The sequence below is a fragment of the Canis lupus genome, chromosome 24 (assembly GCF_003254725.2).
Source record: "Canis lupus dingo isolate Sandy chromosome 24, ASM325472v2, whole genome shotgun sequence".
Lineage (NCBI taxonomy): Eukaryota > Metazoa > Chordata > Mammalia > Carnivora > Canidae > Canis > Canis lupus.
This window is the reverse complement of record NC_064266.1, coordinates 41,584,528-41,608,109: the sequence shown is the minus strand read 5'-3', so window position 1 is coordinate 41,608,109 and position 23,582 is coordinate 41,584,528. Positions and strand designations below refer to the sequence as shown.

At 42.2% G+C, this 23,582-nt stretch overlaps 1 long non-coding RNA gene across 2 annotated transcripts in view; it reads right to left on the bottom strand.

Moving 5' to 3' along the window:
• LOC112674147 (uncharacterized) overlaps positions 1 to 20,220 on the bottom strand; it is a 49,513-nt gene extending 29,293 nt beyond the window's left edge. For both annotated transcript variants that reach the window (XR_003145258.3, XR_003145256.3), the window contains exon 1: positions 19,947 to 20,220. This is a non-coding gene — a long non-coding RNA (uncharacterized LOC112674147). The remainder of the gene's footprint in view (positions 1 to 19,946) is intronic.
• Between the last annotated feature and the right edge of the window lie 3,362 nt (positions 20,221 to 23,582).

Sequence of the window (23,582 nt, the reverse complement as noted above, 5' to 3'; positions counted from 1 at the left end):
TCATCTCAATCTTTAAAATACTACTGGTTCATTTTCATTACACTTATTTTTGGAATTACTGTCCTCCATGGCATGTTAGAGGGGTTCTTCTGCTTGTATTTCTTTAACGCCTTTCTGTCTCTGGCTCCTTTCCCTTTGGCAGGCAACAGCATCTAGCTAGAATTTAATAACATTGCTCATTCTTATGTTTATTTTTGGGTTTACTGTCTTCTCATGATTTACATGGCAGGCATTTCCCTGACTCACCACTGTCTGGTCTCCTTCACTTCTGGACACACACAGGAGGATCACGGTCCTCTGTCGTCTTGAAGTCGGGCATGGTAATGTGATCTGTTTTGGCCAATGAGATGTGAGCCGAAGGCACAGTTGACACTTAGATGGGAAAGCCTTCAGTAGTCATTGCTCAGCTCTATAATCAGTGACTGTAGAATCACATATTGACTTGGCGGGTGTCTGTTGGCTGTAGCCTGGATCTCTGGGTTCATAGGGGATGGTGGCATTAGAGAGGGTGGCCTGGATGGTAGTGAACCTTAGTCACTCAGGGAATGAACTTCTAACGTGTAATGATATAGAGAATTTGGGATTGTTTGTTTCTGCCATGCAACTCAGCATATCCTAACACAGCAAGTGGTACTGTTTTTGCATTTTTAGGAAGGCATATCCATTTTCCATTAAAAGAATTCCTTATTTAAGTTTAAAAAGATGTACTTTTAAAAATGTTAAGTCAATTTTTTAAAAAAGATTTTATTCACTCATGACAGAGAGAGGCAGAGACATAGAGGGAGAAGCAGGCTCCATGCAGGCAGCCTGATGTGGGACTCGATCCTGGGACTCCAGGATCACGTCCTGGGCTGAAGGCAGGCACTAAACTGCTGAGCCACCCAGGGATCCCCTTAAGTCAATTTTTTTTCCAACATACTTGCTCTAAAATTTTTATTTTTATTTATTTATTTATTTATTTATTTATTTATTTATTTATATTTTTATTGGAGTTTGATATGCCAACATATAGCATAACACCCAGTGCTCATCCCGTCAAGTTCCCCCCTCCATGCCCATCACCCCAGTCACCCCATCCCCACAGCTGGCTGCCCCTTGTTCATTTCCCAGAGTTAGGTGTCCCTCATGTCTGTCTCCCTCACTGATATTTCCCGCTTATTTTCTCTCCTTTCCCCTTTATTCCCTTTCACTATTTTTTTATATTCCCCAAATGAATGAGACCATATAATGTTTGTCCTTCTCCGATTGACTTATTTCACTCAGCATAATACCCTCCAGGTCCATCCACGTTGAAGAAAATGGTGGGTATTTGTCATTTCTAATGGCTGAGGAATATCCCATTGTATACATAGACCACATCTTCTTTATCCATTCATCTTTCGATGGACACCGAGGCTCCTTCCACAGTTTGGCTATTGTGGACATTGCTGCTAGAAACATCGGGGTGCAGGTGTCTCGGTTTTTCACTGCATCTGTATCTTTGGGGTAAATCCCCAGCACTGCAGTTGCTGGGTTGTAGGGCAGTTCTATTTTTAACTCTTTGGGGAACCTCCACACAGTTTTCCAGAGTGGCTGCACCAGTTCACCTTCCCAACAAGAGTGCAAGAGGGTTCCCCTTTCTCCACATGACAGGGATGTCCACTCTCACCACTGCTATTCACCATAGTACTGGAAGTCCTAGCCTCAGCAATCAGGCAACAAAAAGAAAGAAAAGGCATTCAAATTGGCAAAGAAGAAGTCAAACTCTCCCTCTTTGCAGATGATATGATACTGTACATAGAAAACCCAAAAGACTCCACCCCCAGATTGCTAGAATTCATACAGCAATTCGGCAATGTGGCAGGATACAAAATCAATGCCCAGAAATCAGTGGCATTTCTATACACTAACAATGAAACTGAAGAAAGAGAGATTAAGGAGTCAATCCCATTTACAATTGCACCCAAAAGCATAAGATACCTAGGAATAAACCTAACCAAAGAGGTAAAGGATCTATACTCTAAAAACTATAGAACACTTCTGAAAGAAATTGAGGAAGACACAAAGAGATGGAAAAATATTCCATGCTCATGGATTGGAAGAATTAATATTGTGAAAATGTCTATGCTACCCGGGGCAATTTACACATTTACTGCAATCCCTATCAAAATACCATGGACTTTCTTCAGAGAGTTGGAACAAGTAATCTTTAGATTTGTGTGGAACCTTAAGTCAATTTTAAGACAGGTTGTAAACCGATCTGGCAATCACCGTGGAGATGCTAAGATATAACTGAAATTTGGGAAAAGCAGGTTTAATGTAAAATAGAGGAAAATACAGAATGCCCAAAGAAGTCTTGGCCTAAGGACAGATGAGATTGTCTTCAGCCTCAAGCAGTTGGTGAAAACAGTGACAGGGAGAAAAGTGGTTGAGTCTGGTTACAGGTTTGAGGAAGGAGAAGTAGTTTCAGGTGATGTCTGATGTGATGTGATTTTATTGAAAATACTAAGAAGGATTAGATGTATGAGCATAGATATAAATATAACTTTCTTGGCAAATGCTTCCAGACAGACATCCACTGGGCTTTTCTACTATCCTTATATAATTGTGTTTGATGTGTTTTTTTCCCCCTTATTTGGATGGAGGAGAACACCATTCTTCAAAATGGCGGCCTCAACATGTCCAGAAAGGGCCTTATGTCCCTGGCTCTTGGAATCAAACCCAGGTATGGTGACAAATGTAAGCCTGTTGAATCAGAAGGGGAAGATTTATCCCAACATTCTGGATATGGGCAGCATGGGATGATATTGAACAAAATGACCCATGAAGATTTTCACTTTTCTCCCCTCCTCACCCAATTATTGTTTTGGGTGAATCATTTCTGCTTGCGCAAGTTTTAGCCAAGCTGCCTTAGGTAATTTTTACATAATATTTATAAAACCTTCCTGTAATTGTGACTCATGGTCATACTTCTACTCAGAATTTTGTTAAAGCCAAGCATTTCAGAGAGAAAAATGCCCAAGCGTCGTTGAAGCCTTTCAGAGAATTCAGTTAAGAGAGGCAGGACAGCCAAGGCCATTGCTTGTTGCAAATGACCTTAGTCACCAGAGCCCCAGTGACAGAGATGCTGATTATATTTCTTTTTTTTTTTTTTTTTTGGTATTAAGACAGGCATGGTATATGCCTGTCAAAATATTCAAATACTATCCAAATATATAAAGCAGGGAGTGCACGTTTTCTTGCCTCCTCTTTTTCACTTTGCAGATGTGATGACTCTCAGCTCTTTACTGTGTATCCTTTTAGGCCTTTATATATGAACACATACCATTTTTATTAATTTAGCTGATTACAAATATGTTTTCCCTAAAGTACTGCTTTAGGGTTTGTATTCCCCATCGGGTCACTCCACTAGTGATGTTGTGCCCTTCTCAGGGTGTTTGTCTGCAGGCCCATGATGTCCACTTGCCCTCATTAGAGATGCTGATTCTATCACCCAGGACTCAGAGGAGCTGTCTGATTCTTCCAGTGTATAGGAACTATTCCTCCCTGTATCTAAGAAGCGATGTGGGTGGAGAAACTTTAAGATCACATGAATATCCCTTTTCTTGTCCACATTTCCCCCTACATATAGCTTTTGTTTTTTTTTAATATGAAGTATGGTTTATTATTGATGTTGCATTTTTGTGTAACAGTTCTTAATAAAATTTGTAACAATTTTGTACTGTCAACAGGGACCTTTACAAAATATGTTGTGAGTTATTTGTAAAAGACTAATTCCATATTATTATTTAAAAGTATATTTGAATTTAAAATTCTTTAAGTATAAGTTGGAATAACTCCTATGTAATATATCATTAATAGCATAGTTGCTTTTTACATAAATCTTATTACTTAAAAAATTTTTTTAGAGTTTAAAAAAATTTAAATTCAATTAATTAACATACAATGTATTATTGGTTTCAGAGGTAGAGGTCAGTGATCCATCAGTCTTAAATAATACTCAGTGCTCATTACATCACATGTGCTCCTTAATGTCCATCACCCAGTTACCCCACCTCCCCTCCAGTGAACTTTTGGTTGTTTACTATGATTAAGAATCTCTTATGGTTTATCTCCCTCTCTGATTTTGTCTTGTTTTATTTTTTCTTCTCTTCTCCTATCATCTTCTGTTTTGTTTCTTAAATTCCACATATGAGTGAGATAATATGGTAACTGTCTTTCTCTGATTGACTTATTTTGCTTAGCATAGCATAATATCCTATAGCTCCATCCATGTCATTGAAAATGGCAAGATTTCATGTTTTTGATGGCTGAATAGTATTCCCTTGTATGTATATACCATATCTTTAGCCATTCACCTGTTTATGGACATCTAGGCTCCTTCCATAGTGTGACTATTGCAGAAATTGCTGCTATAAACATTGAGGTGCAGGTGCCCCTTCAGATCAGTACATTTGTATGTTTGGGGTAAATACCTAGTAGTGTAATTGCTGGGTTGTAGGGTAGCTCTATTTTCAACTTTTTGAGGAACCTACATACCGTTTTCCAGAGTAGCTGCACCAGCTTGCAATCCCACTAACAGTGTAAGAGGGTTCCCCATTTTCTGTATCCTCTCCAACATTTGTCATTTCCTGACTTAATTTTAGTCATTCTGACCCTTGTGAGGTGGTATCGCTTGTGGTTTTGATTTGTATTTACTTGATGCCCAGTGATGTTGAGCATTTTTTTCATATGTCTGTTGGCCAATTGTATGTCTTCTTTGGAGAAATGTCTGTTCATGTCTTCTGCCCATTTCTTGACTGGATTATTTGTTTTTTGGGTGTTGAGTTTGAGAAGTTCTTCATAGATTTTAGATACTAGCCCTTTATCTGATGTGTCATTTGCAAATATCTTTTCCCATTCCATAGGTTGCCTTTTAGTTTTGTTGACTTTTTCATTTGCTGTGCAAAAGCTTTTTATCTTGAAAAAAATCCCAATAGTTAATTTTTGCTTTTGTTTCTCTTGCCTTTGGAGATGCGTCTAGTAAGAAGTCGCTGCATTTGAGGTTACAAAGGTTGCTGCCTGAGTTCTCCTCTAGGATTTTGATGGATTCCTGCCTCACAGTTTGGTCTTTCACCCATTTTGAGTCTATTTTTATGTATGGTGTGAGGAAAAGGTCTAGCTTCATTTTTCTGCATGTGGCTGTCCAGTTTTCCCAACACCATTTGTTGAAGACTATCTTTTTTCCATTGGATATTCTTTCCTGCTTTGTTGAAGATTAGTTGACCATAGAGTTGAGGGTCCATTTTTGGATTCTCTATTCTTTCCATTGATCTATATGTCTATTTTTGTGCTAGTACTATGCTGTCTTGATGATCATAGCTTTATAATAGAGGTTGAAGTCCAGAATTGTGATGCCACCAGTTTTGATTTTCTTTTTTCAACATTCCTTAGGGTATTTGGGATCTTTTTTGTTTCCACACACATTTTGGGATTATTTGTTCCAACTCTGTGAAATAAGTTTATGGTATTTTAAAAGGGATTGCATTGAATGTATAGATTATTCTAGGTACCATAGACATTTTAACAATATTTGTTCTTCACCAGTCCATGCACACAGAAGGTTTTTTCCATTTCTTTGTGTCTTCACCAATTTCTTCCATGAGTGTTCTATAGTTTTCTTTCTCTTTCTCTCTTTCTCTCTTTCTTTCTTTCTCTCTCTCTTTCTTCTTTCTTTCTTTCTTTCTTTCTTTCTTTCTTTCTTTCTTTCTTTCTTTCTTTCTTTCTTTCTTCTTTCTTTTTCTATTGTTTTCTGAGTACAGATCCTTTCATCTTTGGTTAGGTTTATTCCTAGGTAGCTTATGGTTTTGGGTACCATTGTAAATGGGATGAACTCCTTAATTTATCTTTCTTCTGTCTCAATGTTAGTATATAGAAATGCAACTGATCCCTGTGCATTGATTTTATATTCTGCCACTTTGCTGCATTCCTGTATGAGTTCTAGCAATTTTGGGGTGGAGTCTTTGGGTTTTCCATATAGAGTATCATGTCATCTACAAAGAGTGAGAGTTGACTACTACTTTGTTGATTCAGATGCCTTTTAATTCTTTTTGTCGTCTGACTGTTGAGGCTAGGATTTCTAGTACTGTGTTGAACAGCAGTGGTAATGGTGGACACTCCTGCTATATTCCTGACCTTAGAGGAAAAACTCTCAGTTTTTCCCCATTTAGAATGATATTTGCTAGGGGCTTTTCGTATATGGCTTTTATCATATTGAGTATGTTTGCTCTATCCCTACTACTGTGGAGAGGTTTAATCAAGAAGGGATGCTGTATTTTGTCAAATGCTCTTTCTACATCAATTGAGAGGATCATATGGTTCTTGTCCTTTCTTTTATTAATGTAGTGTATCGCATTGATTTATTTGTGGATATTGAACCACCCTTGTAGTCCAGAAATAAATTCCACTTGGTCTTGGTGAATAATCCTTTTAATGAACTGTTGGATCCTATTGTGTAGTCTTATGGTAGAAATTTTCTATGGCATTCATATTCATTGAAGATATTGGTCTCTAATTCTCCTTTTGAATTAATGTCTTTGTCTGGTTTTGAGACCAAGGTAATGCTGGTCTCATAGAACAAGTTTGGAAGTTTGTCTTACATTTCTATTTTTTGAAACAGTTTCAGAAGAATAGGTATTAATTCTTCTTTAAATGTTTGATAGGATTACCTGAGAAGCTGTCTGACCATGGACTCTTTTTTTTTAAAGATTTTATTTATTTATTAATGAGAGAGAGAGAGAGAGAGAGAGAGAGAGAGAGAGAGAAACACAGACAGAGGAAGAAGCAGGCTCCATGCAGGGAGCCTGATGTGGGACTCAATCCCAGGTCTCCAGGATCAGATCATGCCCTGGGCTAAAGGCAGCACTAAATCACTGAACCATCTGGGCTGCCCATTGATTTTTAAAAATATTTTATTTATTTATGAATGAGACACACACACACACACACACACACACACACACACACAGAGGCAGAGACACAAGCAGACGGAGAAGCAGGCTCCATGCAGGGAGCCTGATGTGGGACTTGATCCCGGGTCTCCAGGATCACACTCTGGGCTGAAGGAGGCACTAAACCACTGAGGGCACCTGGGCTGCCCTTACCCTGGACTCTTGTTTGTTGGGAGATTTTTGATTACTGCTTTAATTTCCTTGCTGGTTATGAGTCTGTTCAGGTTTTCTATTTCTTTCTGTTTCAATTTTGATAGTTTATACATCTCTAGGAATGAATCCATTTCTTCCAGATTGCTTAATTTGTTGGCATATAGTTGCTCATAATATGTTATTATAATTGTTTGTATTTCTTCAGTATTGGTTGTGATCTCACCTCTTTCATTCATAATTTTATTAATTTGGGTTCTTTCTCATTTTTTTTTAATTTTTTTAAATTTTTATTTATTTATGATATTTATTTAGGCACACAGTGAGAGAGAGAGAGAGGCAGAGACACAGGTAGAGGGAGAAGCAGGCTCCATGCACCGGGAGCCTGACGTGGGATTTGATCCTGGGTCTCTAGGATCGCGCCCTGGGCCAAAGGCAGGCACTAAACCACTGCGCCACCCAGGGATCCCTCTTTCTCATTTTTTTTGATAAGTCTGACCAGGGATTGATTGATTGATTGATTGATTGATTTTTTTAAAGACCGGGATTTATTTATCAATCTTATTGATTTTTTTCAGAGAACGAGCTTTTAGTTTTGTTGATCTGTTCTACTGTTCTTTTGGTTTCTATTGCATTGATTTCTGCTCTAATCTTTATTATTTCTCTTCTTCTGCTGGGTTTAGATTTTATTTGCTGTTTTTTCTCCAGCTCCTTTAGGTGTAAGGTTAGGTAGTATATTTGAGACCTTTCTTGTTTCTTGAGAAAGGCTTGTATTGCTATATACTTCCTTCTTAGGACAACCTTTGCTGCATTCCAAAGGTTTTGAACAGTTGTGTGTTCATTTTCATGTGTTTCCATGAATTTTTAAAACTCTTATTTCCTGGTTGACTCATTCTTTTTTCAGTAGGATGCTCTTTAGTCTCCATATATTTGAGTTCTTTCCTAATTTCCTCTTGTGATTGAGTTTAAGTTTCAAAGAATTGTGGTCTTAAAATAGGCAAGAAATGATCCCAGTCTTTTTGTATTGGTTGAGACCTGATTTGTGACCCACTTGTGATCTATTCTGGAGAATGTTCCCTGTGCCCTGGAGAAGAGTGTGTATCCTCTTGCTTTAGGATAGAATGTTCTGAATATATTCTGAATGTATTTGTGAAGTCCATCTGGTCTAGTGTGTCATTCAAAGCCCTTGTTTTCTTGTTGATCTTCTACTTAAATGATCTGTCCATTGCAGTGAGTGGGGTGTTAAAGTCCCCTACTATTATTGTATTACTATCAATGTGTTTCTTTAATTTGATTATTAATTGACATATATAATTGGCTGCCCCCCCATGTTAGGGGCATAAATATTTACAATTGTTAGATTTTCTTCTTGGATAGACCCTTTATTATATAGTGCACCTCTTCATCTTTTCATTACAGTCTTTGGTTTAAAATCTGACTTGTCTGATATAAGGATCACCACTCCAACTTTTTTTGAGGTCCATTAGAATGATAAATGGTTTTCTGCTTCCTCACTTTAAATCTGGAGGTATTTTTGTGTCTAAAAGGAGTCTCTTGCAGATAGCATATTGGTGGGTCTTGCTTTTTTTTTTATCCAATCTGATTTTTTTTTGTGTGTCTTTTGATTGGGATGTTAGCCCATTTACACTTAGAGGAACTATTGAAAGATATGAATTTAGTGCCATTATATTACATGTAAAGTCACTGTTTCTGTATGTTGTCTCTGTTCCTTTCTGTTCTATGTTACTTTTGGGCTCTTTCTTTGCTTAAAGGATCCCATTTCATATTTCTTGTAGGGCTGGTTTGGTAATCACAAATTCTTTTAGTTTCTGCTTGTTCTGGAAACTTTTTATCTCTCCTTCTATTTTGAATGAGATCCTAACTGGATAAAGTATTCTTAGCTGCATATTTTTCTCATTTAGCACTCTGAATATATCATTTCAGTCTTTTATGGCCTGCCAGGTCTTTGTGAATAGGTCTGCTGCCAATCTAATATTTTACCCTTTTAGGTTACAGACCTCTTGCCCTGGGCTGCTTTCAGATTTTTCTCTTTGGCTCTGAGATTTGCACATTTCACTGTTATATGTTGAAGTATTGACATATTTTTATTGATTTTGAGGGGGGTTCTTTGTGCCTCCTGGGCTTGGATGCCTGTTTCCTTCCCCAGATTAGGGAAGTTCTCCACTACAATTTGCTCCAGTATACCTTCTGCCCCCCCTGTCTTTCCTCTTCTTCTGGGATCCCAATTATTCTATTATTGTTTCACTTTATGGTATCACTTATCTCTCAAATTCTCCTCTTGTGATCCAGTAGTTGTTTATCTCTTTTTCTTAGCTTCTTTATTTTCTATCATTTTGTCTTCTGTATCACTAGTTCTCTTTTCTGCCTCATTTATTCTAGCCATTATAGACTCCAGTTTTTATTGCATCTCATTAATAGCCTTTTTGGTTTTGACTTGATTAGATTTTAATTCTTTTATTTCTTCAGAAAGGGATTCTCTAGTGTCTTCTATGCTTTTTTCAAGCCCTACTGCTATTTTTATAATTGTTATTCTGAACTCTAGTTCTGACATCTTACTTATGTCTAAACTGATTAGGTCCCTGGCAGTCAGTACTGCCTCTTGTTCTCTTTTTTTGAGGTGAGGTTTTCTATCTTGTCATTCTGTCCGGGGAAGAACGAAGAGCAAGAAAACAAAATACTAAAATGGCAACAATGGCCCCAGAGAAATATACACTAAACAAATCAGAAGAGACCTGAAACTGAAAAAAAAATGAAAGAAGAGAATAGGGGCCCCTGGGTGGCTCAGTGATTGAGTATCTGTCTTTGGCTCAGGTTGTGATCCCAGGGTCCTGGGATCGAGTCCCACATCAGGCTCCCCACAGGGAGCCTGCTTTTGCCTCTGCTTATATCTCTGCCTCTCTGTGTCTCTCAAGAATAAATAAATAAAAACCTTAAAAAAGAGAGAGAATATAATAGAACAGAATAGAATAGGTGAATAGAATCAAGCAATATAATGGATCCTGTGTCTATTTTGGTCTATTTGTTAGGAAGCTAGATCCCAAACTTGTAACAAAAGAAATACATATATGTACTCAAAAACTAATATACAATGAAAAGATAGAATGTAATTGCAAAAATGAAATTAAAAGACAAAATAGGAAGGAATATAAACAGGTGAACAGAACAGAGAAATGCATTATATCCTGAGTGTATTTTGGTTGGTTTGTTAGAAGAAACTACATCTCAAAATTGTAAAGAAAGAAAAAAATATACAAAAATAAAATTAAATACATTGAAAGAATACAATGTGATTGTAAAGATGAAAATTAAAGACTTTAATAAAACACAAAACAAAACAAAACAAAAACAAAAGAAGAAAAAAAAGCAAAATAAAAGTTAATATGATCAGAAGGGTGAAGAGAACAGAGCTATACACTATATTCTAGGTGTATTTTGGTCTTCTAGAAGAAACTACATCCCAAAATTGTAAAGAAAGAAAAACATACACATACACACACACAAATATAAAATAAAATATAATGAAAGGGTAGAATGTAACTGTAAAAATGAAAATCAAAAAATATTTTTTAAAACCTTGTTGACATAAGAAATTAGTTGAAAAGGAAAGAAGTAAAAAAATTAAATGGAAAGACTAAAGAATGGTGGGGAAAACCCCCATGAATTCCATATGCCGTATTCCCCTAGCGCTGGAGTTTTGTAGTTCTCAGTGATGGGTAGACTTAGTCTTGGCTGGATGTTCTTTGCTGATCTTCTAGGGAGGGTCCTGTTGCCTTGAGTCTCAAGTGTCTTTGGGCAGAATTGCACCATCCTTGCCAGGGGGCTGGGCTAAGCAATCTGCTCCGGATTGCTCTAAGTGGCTTCCCCCACCCCCCACATTTAAAAAATTTAAGTGCAGTTTGCCAACATGTAGTGTAATGCCCAGTGCTCATCCCATCAAGTGCCCTCCTCAGTGCCCATCACCCAGTTTCCCCATCCTCCCACCTACCTCTGCTTTTGCAACCCTTTATTTCCCAGAGTTAGTAGTCTCTCATGGTTTGTCTCCCTCTCTAATTTTTCCCACTCAGTTCCCCTCCTTTCCCTTATAATTCCTTATATTATTTCTTATATTCCACGTTTGAGTGAAACAATATGATGATTATCCTTCTCTGAGTGCCTTATTTCACTGACATAATACCCTCCCTGAAGGCTTTCCCCAGAACTTTAGAGGATGAAGTGAAAAAGGCAGCCTCCCAATCTCCAGTCCCGCAGCCGAGAGCTGGGGCCCCACTCCTTAGTGCAGCCTTAGGGAAAAGCAGTCCAGCCCTCCTGTCTCCCTGGTCCCCATCTGCACTCCGTGCTCACCCAGCCTGTGACCTAAGGTGTCTATCTCAGGCACAAGACCCTGTCTTGAGTCTCTAAGCCCCGCAGACTCCTGCAGTTCACTCCTTGCACGGCTCCGCCCCGGGGAGGAAGGGAGGGTCTCCCCGGTTCTACCACTTGCTGGGCCCCTGCTGGGAGACCGATCATGCAGACTGCACCCCAGTTCGGGGTCTGTGGCCACCCCAAGCTGAGAGCCTGCTCCTGGGCTCGCTGATTGCAGCTGGCTTCCCCTGCCACACGCAGGTACCCCTGGTCTCCCTGTGAGCCCCTGGGGATCCTGAGACCATACTGTCACACTGGGATTCCCCCCCTGCTTTGCTGCCTGAGCGCCTTTGAGGCAGGGACGTCCCTCACCCGAGCAGACTTCTGAAATTTGTGATTTTGTGCTCAGCTGCTCTTCCCCTTTCCAGTGCCGGCTGCTGAGGCTCCCTCGCCCTGCGGTCTCTCTTTCCCATGGGTCGCTGTCACTTCTCCGTGCCTCCTACCTTGCAGAAAGTGGTTGCTCTTCTAGTTGCAGAGTTGCAGCTATTCTTTGCTTAGGTCTCAAGTTGAGTTTGCAGGTGTTGAGCATGATTGCATAGCGATCTAGCTGAGTTCCTGGGACCAGAGGAAGCTAAGGTCTCCTACTCCTCCACCACCTTGGACTCTTCTCTAGATGTCGCTTTTTTAAACCATTTTTTGCTAGAACTTCTCTTCAAATGCTGCGAAAATGATGGTTTTACAAATCTGCCACTTTCTCCGCACTGACCAGTTGGCAGTTACCATTCTACTGTAAATTTATTTAGCTTTATTTTCTTTTTAAAACTTTTAAAAAATGATTTTATTTATTCATCAGAGAGAGAGAGAGAGAGAGGCAGAGACACAGGCAGAGGAAGAAGCAGGCTCCATTCAGGGAGCCAGACACCGGACCGATCCCTGGTCTCCAGGATCATGCCCTGGGCTAAAGGTGGGGCTAAACCACTGAGCCACCCGGGCTGCCCAAGCTCTATTTTCTATCAGTGTCCATACTTTTTTTCCATCTTTCCCAATGGTTTGTAATTCATTACTATACTTAATTATTTTGGTGCTCAAATTGTCCCAGATTTGGCCAATGGGAATTCCTTCTTTTGACATTCCCCATCATTGTTTCAAGCATGTTCTTATTTTTTGGCATAAGATTTTCCAGGTTTAGCTTGTACCTTCCCTGTTCTAGTTCTGAAGTTACCTACTTCTTTGAGGACCTCTGGTTTCTTTCTTGAGGAATGGTTTTAGAGACCAAGATTTGGGTTGGAGATGTGTGCATTGCTTCTGGGCTGTCTTTGCTTCTAGGCCCTTTCAGCAGCCCATTTACACACACATGCACACAAACATACACTTTAGAAATCATGAGTTCTTATCCATACCTCCAATTCCAGGGCACCCTCACATAGTTCTTTGTCTTCCCTCATTCTGTATTTATATCTCAAATTGGTACATCTTTCAAAGTGAAAGGTGGTGATAATAATCGTGATACATGAGGCAAAACAGATAATCTTGGAGAAAGTGGGGCATATGATCCTTTAGTTCACTAATTCAAGCCCTGTCACAACCATTAATATGCCCTGTAGCCTTGTTGAAGTCCTTGAGATATTCCTCAGCACCGTTTCCTTGTATTTTTTTTAAGATTTTATTTATTCATGAGAGAGAGAGAGAGAGAGAGAGAGAGAGAGAGAGAGGCAGAGACATAGGCAGAGGGAGAAGTAGGTTCCATGCAAGAGCCCGATGTGGGACTCGATCCCAGGACCTGGGATCACAACCTGAGCCGAAGGCAGATGCTCAACTGCTGAGCCACCCAGGCGTCCCATCCTTGTCTTTAAAATAGGAGTATCTTACTCTCTGTGATTCATTTTGGGGGGCTCAGGCAAGAAAAATGTAAAGGCCCCTTTAAGACATACCATTTGCAAAAGCACACACAAGCATCGGGAGGTGTCACCTCTGCCTCCTGGACAACTGTTACAGCTGCCCAGAGGGGCTCCCTTCTTCCGCTCTTGTTACTCCTGTGGCCCATTCTCCCAGAGGTTCCTAATAAAACCTTCCGTGGCTTCTTGTTGTCACGAGACTGTCAGCTAAGTCACTTCTACCATCCAAAGGCTCTGCACAGTGTGCCCGTCCTCCAGGCCGGCCTCTCCACACGCACTCTTTCGCCTGAGCTCCAGCCCCACTGACCTCCTCTCCCTCCGCAGCCCAGGCCCCTCTCAGGTCAGTATCTTTGCGTGGCTGGCACCTCCCCTCCTCTCTGGTTTTATCGTAAAAGTCACTTGCTCAGAACAGCCCTTCTCTGTCCCCCTTGTTAATGTGGGTGTGTTGGAGCTTGCCTGTCTGGCTCAAGAGAGTGGATTATTAAATTTTCAAAAACATTATAAGCTGTTAGTCAAGTGTAGTCACTATTAAAGATAAAGTTATATAGGGGCGCCTGGGTGGCTCAGTCGGTTAAGCATCTGTTGTCTGCTCGAGTCATGATCCTGGGATCCTGGGATCGAGCCTCGCATCAGGCTTCCTGTTCAGCGAGGAGTCTGCTTCTCCCTCTACCCCTCCCCGCTGCTTGTGCTCTTTCTGTCTCATGCTCTCTCTCTCTCTCTCTTAAATAAGTTAAAAAATAAAAAAATAGTTATGATGAAGCAAATTGCATTAAAAACAAAGAGGATGGGATGCCTGGGTGGCTCTGTGCTTGGGCATCTGCCTTTGGCTTGGGTCATAATCCTCAATACTTGGGATCGAGTCCCACATCAGGCTCCTTGCACGGAGCCTGCTTTTCCCTCTGCCTCTGTCTCTGCCTCTCTCACTCTCTCTGTCTCTCATGAATAAATAAATAAAAAATCTTAAAAAAATCTAATTATTTTACCACATTTGGGTATTTCCTGTGATCTTGAGGTTACGCAGTGCTCCCATTCATGTGGTGGAGCTCTCACATAATGGCGCACTGCTGCACACCTTCTCCCAAGTCCTTGTCCCAGGATGCCATGGTGGTAGCTTGACTAACAGCTTATAATGTTTTTGAAAATTTAATAATCCACTCTCTTGAGCCAGACAGGCAACCATGATGTGAGGGTATTTACACAAAAGAAATGGGAAAACACTCTGAATTAGGGCCTCCCCTTGTCCCTAAGAGAGCTGGTGGCTAAACATTTATTAGCATGCCACCGTCCTCATCCAGTCACTTTCAGTGGTATCAGCTGGCTTATTTCCATAGTTCATAATATCTTCTTGTTTATTCATTTGGGTAAGATCCAGGAGAGCGGGGTCCTTCTCTGTCATCTCTATGGTCTGTTCCCTGCACCAAGTGCAGTAATTGGGATGGGTAGGTCCTCACACAATTGTTTGATGTGAGAACTGGGGGTTGCAGGTAATAAATGCTCCAGGCATTCAGGAGGCATTGGTCACCAGTGCCGGGTGCAGTCATCATAGGCTTCCTGCAGGAGGGGGCCTTTTAGCTGAAAAGTCAGCTCTTAATTAAGAAAGAGGAGGGAGTTGGGATGCCCAGCTGGCTCGGTTGGAAGAACATACGACTCTTGATTTTGGGATCTTGAGTTTGAGCCTCCCATTGTGTGTAGAGATTACTAAAAAAATCAATGAATAAACTTTTAAAGAAGAGAGGGGAGTTGCTCATAGTTCAAAATCAACTCAGGGCGACTTGAGTTCTACTGGGAGTCTCAGGCTGTTTGAAAAAGTAGCTTGGTTTTCAAGGCAAACTTGATTTTTTTATTCCTTCCCTCTAGATGAATTCAGGGTGTTAAGCAGAAGGATTTTCATCTTGCATTAGAGCACAAATGCCAATAATTATAAACAGAAATGCCTTTAAAAATATGGCCTTTTAATGCACCTGTTGAGCTACATTTTTCTTTTATAGCACACAAAAGACTTTGTCCATTTCATTTTAAATGTTAAGGAGCATCATGGGGGGTTACTAAATGAGTCATTAGCCTGCCCCTTACGGAGTCTGGAGCCATGAATGTGGTACCTGCTAGATGGTTTTTTTTTTTTTAAATCTGTAGAGAACATGTTAATAGCTGTTTGATACATCAGCAGAGTGGAGGCATTTTTACCTTAAAACCAGAAAGTTATGTTCAGTTGTGTTCGCCCGGCGCCTTCACCCACAGAGGAGTGTGCCCCGTGACCCTCAGGGTGGGCAAACCACAGGGCAGGATGCAGAGGGCTCTGGAGTGCAGTCCTGACTCCGCTTCCTGCGTGGCCTGGGAAGTGGACCTCAGCTCTCAGAGCCTGTTTCCTCACTACCGAAGGTGGGAGATGGCAGCTGCCACGCAGAGCCGTGGGACTTGGTGAGATTTGCCCTTGAAGCTTCCAGCGCGGTGCCCAGTGGTTCCCTTCTGTCCTTCCCTCTTCTCTGCAAGGTTATCAGCTCCTGCTGCATTGCTAGCTTTGGTGGTCCTTGTTTGGTGACCATGCAGCGTGACTTACAAAAGCATCTTGTCCCTGTGATCACCAGCAGCCCTGGGAAGACAGTGGGGCAGGGGTGGTCTGAGTTCCCTCCTCCTTGAGGGCAGTCCGCCTCCAGGTCTACTTGGTTCTACATATCAGATGTCATGCGTGGGCTTCCCGCCGTAGGAGGTGAGGATTTAGCTTTCTTATCCTGCTCCATCACCCCGTGACATTATCATTACTATAGATTTTTTTTTTAAGATTGTATTTATTAGAGAGAGGAAGAGAGGGAGAAGCAGGTTCCTTGATGAGCAGGGAGCTCAATATGGGACTCGATCCCAGGACTCTGCGATCATGACCTGAGCCGAAGGCAGATTCTTTACTGACTAAGCCACCGCGGTGCCCCCATTACCACAGGTTTTTAACCAAAATTCTATTTGATGTATGTTATGATTAGATTAATACTGGTCACATTGGAAGGTACCTTCTTTGCCCTCATTCCTGTACCCTCCAACACAGCTGGTTTTGTTTGCAGATTAATTCCAGCAGAGGAATTGTCGCCCCCGAGAAATGAATTCCCGGTAAGGACTTTCAGAGAAAAGCACAAAAGTGAGGTTCTTGTAAACAAAAGCTCAGGGAGACCCAGGAATGCCCCTGGGTCACAAGACGGCAAGTGGATCCTCAGGATCCTGAGAGTGACATTACCTGGCTCAGTCCACGAGTTAGCTGACTTTGGGCGTTGGACGAGAGGGGGGGATGCTGCAGGTTCCAAAGGACAAAGGGATGTTGTGTCTCAGATTTAAGCATCTTTGTTTTTAAAGGACTTGCCTGGGCCAGTGGTTTGTACCTGCCCAGGGTGGGTCTGTTCCCGGCACAACACGTACTGGATGTGGGAGCGACAGGCACCTGGCATGAGGAGCAGCTTTGGGAGTCAGAACACCGAAGACTGAACTTCCAAGGCTTAAATGGCTAATGGCTCGTGTGACACTTTCACTGGGTAGGACAGCCTGACCTTTCATTTTGGAGGGGAGTGTATAATTATTAAGTTTTTTTTTTCTTTTTTCTAGGCAGCTACAATCACTTCTTGTCCCATTTAATGAAATTAACTCTATTGTATGTGTACTGAAGACCCAGTCATCCCATCATGGAAATGTAAGGCCAGACAGAGTTGGGTCTTTTTCATTTCAAAAGTTTAGATTTATCCCTTAAAAAAGTGTGTCCGTCTTACCGAAAGTTGCTTTTGGATATTAGGTAAACACTTTAGACTTCCGGATTTGATTATTTTCTTTTCTTTAAACAAATGCTAGTTTTTCCTTTTTAAAATGGTTTAGCCTTTCAAATCCTTGAGCAATTCATTTTTTTTTTTAATCACGAAATGATTGAGGCCCTTTCCCCCGCCCTGTCTTACAGATTGTATTATTGCGCCATAGGGGAAACAGCTCAGGCTTCTTGGCTTTGGCATCAGTGAAATGCGGGTGATTGCTGTGTGGTTTCGAAGATGCAGTTAAATTAGAGGAGCAAGTGACATCACCGTCTCAGATCTGTGTGATCACAGTGACTGGCACAGAGTCAATTCCCAGGAAGCAGTGGCTATTTTGGGTGGTGTTGGGGATGATGCCCAGTTGGTGGGTGGTATCCTTCAGGTCCGAGTGCCCCTCCATCTGATCCTGTAACCTAAACCCTTGGCAAAGGATGACATATGCTTCCTGACCAGGTGTTGGTCAGTCAGTGGTTGATTCCTAGAACTTGTGTCATTAAAGCATGTGGCACTCGCTGGGTCCCCTTTTGGGCATGGTTCCTTAACCTGCTCCGTGCCTTAGGTTTTCTGTCTCTAAAAGGTGGATAATAAGCAGTTTCTTCATTCAAGGGTGTGAAGGGAATGAAACAAGCATGAAATTGAATAAATTGGTACATTGAAAGCACTTGGAATGGTGCCTGGAGCTCAGCACGCTCTCAGTAAATATTAGTTCCCTTCCTGCCTCGATCCTCACAGGGTGCCCTGGTTCCTGACTGCACAGCCCGGCACAAAGTAGGTGCTTTAGAAATTGCAAATATTCGTGCTAACAAGCATTTCCTGAGTCAAGTGCTGGCCCTGCCCGAAGAGAGAGCTTGTGCTAACTTTTCTTTTCTTTTCTTTTTTTTTAAGATTTTATTTATTTATTCACGAGAGACACAGAGAGAGGCAGAGACACAGGCAGAGGGAGAAGCAGGCTCCATGCAGGGAGCCCGACGTGGGACTCGATCCCGGGTCTCCAGGATCACGCCCTGAGCTGAAGGCAGCGCTAAACCGCTGAGCCACCCAGGCTGCCCCTAACTTTTCTTTTCAGCAAGAGAAGCTGCTATTTGGTCTCTACATAGATAAAAAGTTACAGATGCTTGAGGAGGTGTTGCTGGCTCAGAGGACAGCAGGAAGGTGGAGCTTTTATTGGACTTAGCAAGGCTGCCCTGACCTTTGCAATGTAGAGCTTAGAGGAAGGCAGACCAACCAGCATAAGAAGCCCTGGAACCTTCTGGAAGGGAAAGGGTTGATCACACAACTGCCTGTCCCTGGGACTGAAGTTAAGAAGACCTTCTAGGGTTGGGCTCCCACAAAGATCCAGAAGCAGGGAAGAGAAAGGGTCCCAGGAGATAAAATAGCTCTGGGGGTAGTATTGCCAGATTTAGTGAATAAAAATATATCTCAGTAGAACCATCTCATTCATTCCCTATGCAGGGTTGCAAGATAAACGATGGATAATTTTTTATTATAAATATGTCCCCTTCAGGGCAGCCCCGGTGGAGCAGCGGTTTAGCACCGCCTTCAGCCCAGGGCGTGATCCTGGGGACCCTGGATCGAGTCCCACATCAGGCTCCCTGCATGGAGCCTGCTTCTCCCTCTGCCTGTGCCTCTGCCCCCCTCTCTCTCTATGTCTCTATGAATAAATAAATAAAATCTTTAAAAAAAATGTTCCCTTCAATGTTTGGGATCTACTTATATTGAAAAAGTGTAAGTTTATCTGAAACTTAAATTGAACTGAGTACCCCCTACTCTTTTAATCTAGCAACCTGCAGAGTGGGTGAGTGGAAGGACCCCCTGGGGGTTGGGTCTACCATGGAATTGGGAGTTACACTGAAACGCTGGGTTTAGGTTGCTGTGGGAGGTCTGTGCCCTAAGAATTTGCAGCTCGAGTGGGGTTAAGGGGTCTGGTCCCTGATGCAGTGGGGATCTGGGCCACTGGGGGATGGGGTACAATGTTGGTGGAGTGGGATTCCACACTGTGCCATCCTTGGTCCTGAAGGAGCTGCATCTAATTTGTTCTTGGAGATAGGCAGGAGCAGAACTGACCCTTCTTCCCTCCCTGGCACGAATGGAAGTAGAGGGTGTTGGAGCATCTTTGGGGGGGCGGTCTGGACTTCCTGTCGGTACAGGTAGCTGGGCCCCAGAACGTTGTGTTCTGGGACAGCCTGCCTGCACAATGTCTCATGTCATTTGCCTATTTCCTGGCAGGTTTACTTTTTTTAAAACAACTTTATGGAGATGTAATTTACATACCACAGAATTTACCCATTTTAAGTGTACTGTCAGTGGTTTTCAGCAATTTTACTGAGTTGTGCAAGGAGCTGTTTTTACTCACAACATTTCTGGCATGAAATGTATGGGTTTCTCCCCCACACCAAGCAATTTGCCAACTCTCTGGACGCCTCCTTGGTGTCCTGCAGTTCAATTCCATTCCGACACGGACTAGTCGGGGTTAGGAGGGACCCTCACGTTAAGGGCTCACCCACAAGCCTGCCCTCAGGTGAGATGCTGGATATAGGTCTCAGGTTGTCACCTGCACTTCTGACTGACCAGCTGTAAGTTGGGGTTCCCACAGCCCCCTCCTCGGGTCAGATAATGCTCTAAAATGACTCAGGAAAACACTTTACTTACTATTACCGATTTATCACAAAGGGTACAGCTTCAGAATACACAAATGGAAGAGATACCCAGGGCAGGGTATGTGGGAAGGAGCACGTGCCACCCTCCCAGGTCCTCAGTATGGTCACCAACCTCCCTGAACCCCCGCCACTTACGGGTTTTTATGGAGGTTCCATTATGTAGGCAGGACTGAGTGAATCAGTGGTTGTTGGTGTGATAACTCAGTCTCCAGCTCTTCTTTCTCTCCTGGGGTTGGGGCTGAAACTGCCAACTCTGTGATCATGCCCGTGGTCTATCTGGCCACCAGCCCTCATCCTGGAGCTATCTTGGGGGTCCCCACTCCCACCTCCCACCAGCTCATCTCACTAGCATGCGATATCCATTCTCATCACTCGGGAGATTCTAAGGACTTTAGGAGCCTGTGCCAAGAACCAGGGACAAAGACCAAATTCCAGTCTTTTTATTATGTCACATACAGTCGCATCATAATCCAGTGTGAGGGTGTTTTTGTCACCTCATTCAGATCTACAGTTCATTCTGTTCCTACCCCTAGCTCCACACAGCCACTACTCTATTTTCCGTCTCTATGACTTTGCTTTTTCCAGGTGTTTCATATGGATGTAATTGCACAAGCTCTAGTTTTGTGTGTCTGGCTTCTTTCACTTGGCATTCTGTTTTTGAGGTTCATTTGTGTTGTAACTGTGGTTCATTTCTTTTTATGCTGAGTAATATTTCACATTTTGTTTATCCCTTCAACGAGTCAGTGGGCATTTAGGTTTTTCCACTTTTTGGCTATGATATATAGTGCTTCTAGAACATTTGCATGAATAATCTACTTATTTTAATAATGGTTGAACTATGAATGTGAGTTGCAACGGGTGAGGGGAGCTTACCAAATGGAAGTGATATTTGAGGAAACAATGGTCCACTCATTTTCTTTTTATATTGCTCTTTTAAAAGGTAAGATACTATTTATATTTCTCTTTTTAAAAAGATTTATTATTTTAGAGAGAGAGAGTGCTAGTAGGAGCAAGGGGAGGGGCAGAGCGAGAAGGGGAGAGAATCCACAGCAGACACCCTGCTGAGCACAGAGCCTGACGCTGGGCTCACTCCTATGACCCTGAGATCGTGACCTGAGCGGAAACTAAGAGTTGGATGCCCAACCGACTGAGTCACCCAGGTGCCCCTGTCTACTTATATTTCTGTCTGATTTGTAAGACACGTCCAACCTGATTAGTGTTGAGTACTAAGGCCCAGAAAGGTCAAAGCTTTCGCTATTGGTGTTTTGAAACCAAAGTCAACACTGGGGGGTGAGAAATAAACTTTTTAGCAAACTATGTGAGCCCTTGAATGTCTGAAACAAAGCACTAGGAAACCAAACTTGTAGGACCACCCAGTTAAAAACTTAATCTTTTCTTTTTTTTAAAAAAAGATTTAATTGATTGATTGATTTAGAGAGTATGTGCAAGTGGGTGGAGGGGCAAAGGGAGAGGGAGAGGTTCTCTAGCCAACTCCCCACTCAGAGTGGAGCCAAATGTGGGGCTTGATCTTTTGAGCCCGAGATTGTGACCTGAGCTGAAATCAAGAGTTGGATGCTGGAAAAAAAAAAAAAAAAAGAGTTGGATGCTGAACCAACTGAGCTACTCAGGCACCCCATTCAGTATCTTTCCTATCACATGTATTTGTATTTATGCATAAACTCTTTAAACAATATTTTATTAGCTTAAAATGAATGCACTGTGAATTGCATAATCTTACAGTGAATGCACTATGGAGTTACCTAGGAATTAGCTGATATATTTTATGGGAAACAAAAGAATTGCAAAGTGGGTCATGCAGATGGAGCCCCTTGAGGAACCCGCTGAGAGTACTTGCATCAGGGATGTAGACTGTGGACAGTGGCTGGTGTGCTGACTTATTTTGGAAGTAGCACCCAGTGTGTTTGTGTGGGACCCGCTGTCCATCTCATAGTCCCTGTGGTGGGCTGGGGGTCTATCCAGGCCTGAGTGAAGGCGCTGGCCAGCAACTGATTTGATGGTTGGCATATGATTTAAGTTAGTTGACTCGAAGTTCATTTTCTTCTTTTTTTGGGTGGTGGGACATGGGTAGAGGGACTATGGGGGAAGAGAAGCTGGTTTTCTACTGGAGGAATGAGCTTAGAGAGTAGAGCCTCATGCCGTTGGGCCCACCATGTGAAACAAACCTGCCTAAGAAAGGAGTCAAAGGATAGGAAATTAGTCTCAAGGTACAGAGATCTCTGATGACATCATTTCAGTGTCTAGAAGTAGCAGGGCCTGAATTCTTTCCTCCCTCTCTCTTTTTTTTTTCTTAAGCCAGTATGAGATGAATTTTTGTTGCTTGCAATTGCAAGAGTCTTGACTCTGCTTATGTTTGGAATAAATAGAGGTCATCAGAATTTGATTTTTAAAAATGAGAGTAACATGCTGTCTCTTGTTCCCAAGTGCTGTGGAGCAAAGTCTGACCTTTCTTAAATTTTTCTGGCTGAGCTTTAGACCACGCAAAACAATTTGTTTGCCATTGCTTCCTTCTTTATTCCTTTGTCAGGGAGGTGATCTGACACTGGGAGGGAAGTCTGGAGCAGTTTCGGATCCACTTGGCAAAGTGTTCCTTATTACTTTCTTGGCCTCCTTCTCCACTCAAGGATGGCTGGTGAGAACAAGAGCCATTCATTCACCTTACAGAGAAAAACCGAGGCACAAAATGGCAAAGCCATTGGGTCAATGAGACACAGTGAAGAGATCAATCAGCCTGGAGCTGTGCGTTCTTCTCTTGCAAACTTTCACTTTGAAAGAGAATCCAGACCTTGCTTGTCCAAGAGCAGTCCCTACACCTGCCACCAGGCTTCATGAAGACAGGGTTGTCATATTCAGTGTTCCTTCCCCAGCGCTGGGTATGGTAGCTGGTCCGTATTAAACACTCAACAAGGGGCACCTGGGTGGCTCAGTCAATTAAGCGTCTGCCTTTGGCTCAGGTCATGATCCCAGGCTCTGAGATCGATCCCACATTGGGATCGAGCTGCTTCTACATCTCCCTCTGCCTGCTGCTCCCCTACCTTGTGTGTGCTCCCACTCTCTCTGGTCAAATAGGTAAATAAAATCTTAAAAAAAAACCAACTCAACAAATATTTGTGATGGTGGAAGAGACGACGCAGACGTGGAGAACAGGTGAGTTCAGAAGAGAGTACGCATTTTATGTGCTAAGTGGGATATTTGAAGCCTGATGTCTTCTGAAACCAGCAATTGTGAGGCAGATGACTGGTAAATTGGTTTGAGACTTTAGGTAAGATATAAGTTAAAGGAGATGAGGTCTTATTTGGGCAAGAAGATGCCCAGGAGTGACTGTTGTATACCGAGCAGAGTCTTTGCACTTTTTTTTTTTTTTAATCTGGGACGCTTGCCATTATCCTGAAGCTAGTTTCTATTCCCATTTCATAGGGGGGAGACCCTAGGCACCGAGGGGTAAGCATCACCCAGCACTGATGGCATTCTGCTCCTGACCTGATTCCAAATATCCAAAACATCATGTTGGAGCTTTAAAAGAGTAAAAAAAAAAAAAAAAGATCTGTGCCATGAGGCTGCACCCCCTACCATTTAAATCAAATTCTCTGCCCATTAAATCAAATTCTCTGATGGCTAGGACCCAGAATCAGAACTTTTAAAGTTTTGCCATGTGCCTCCAAATTTGAGAACCACAGCCCTACGTGCTTCTGGTTCACTTAGCACCAGTGATGATGATTCTAGAAGCTTTGTGTCACCCTACTCCCCTTTCTC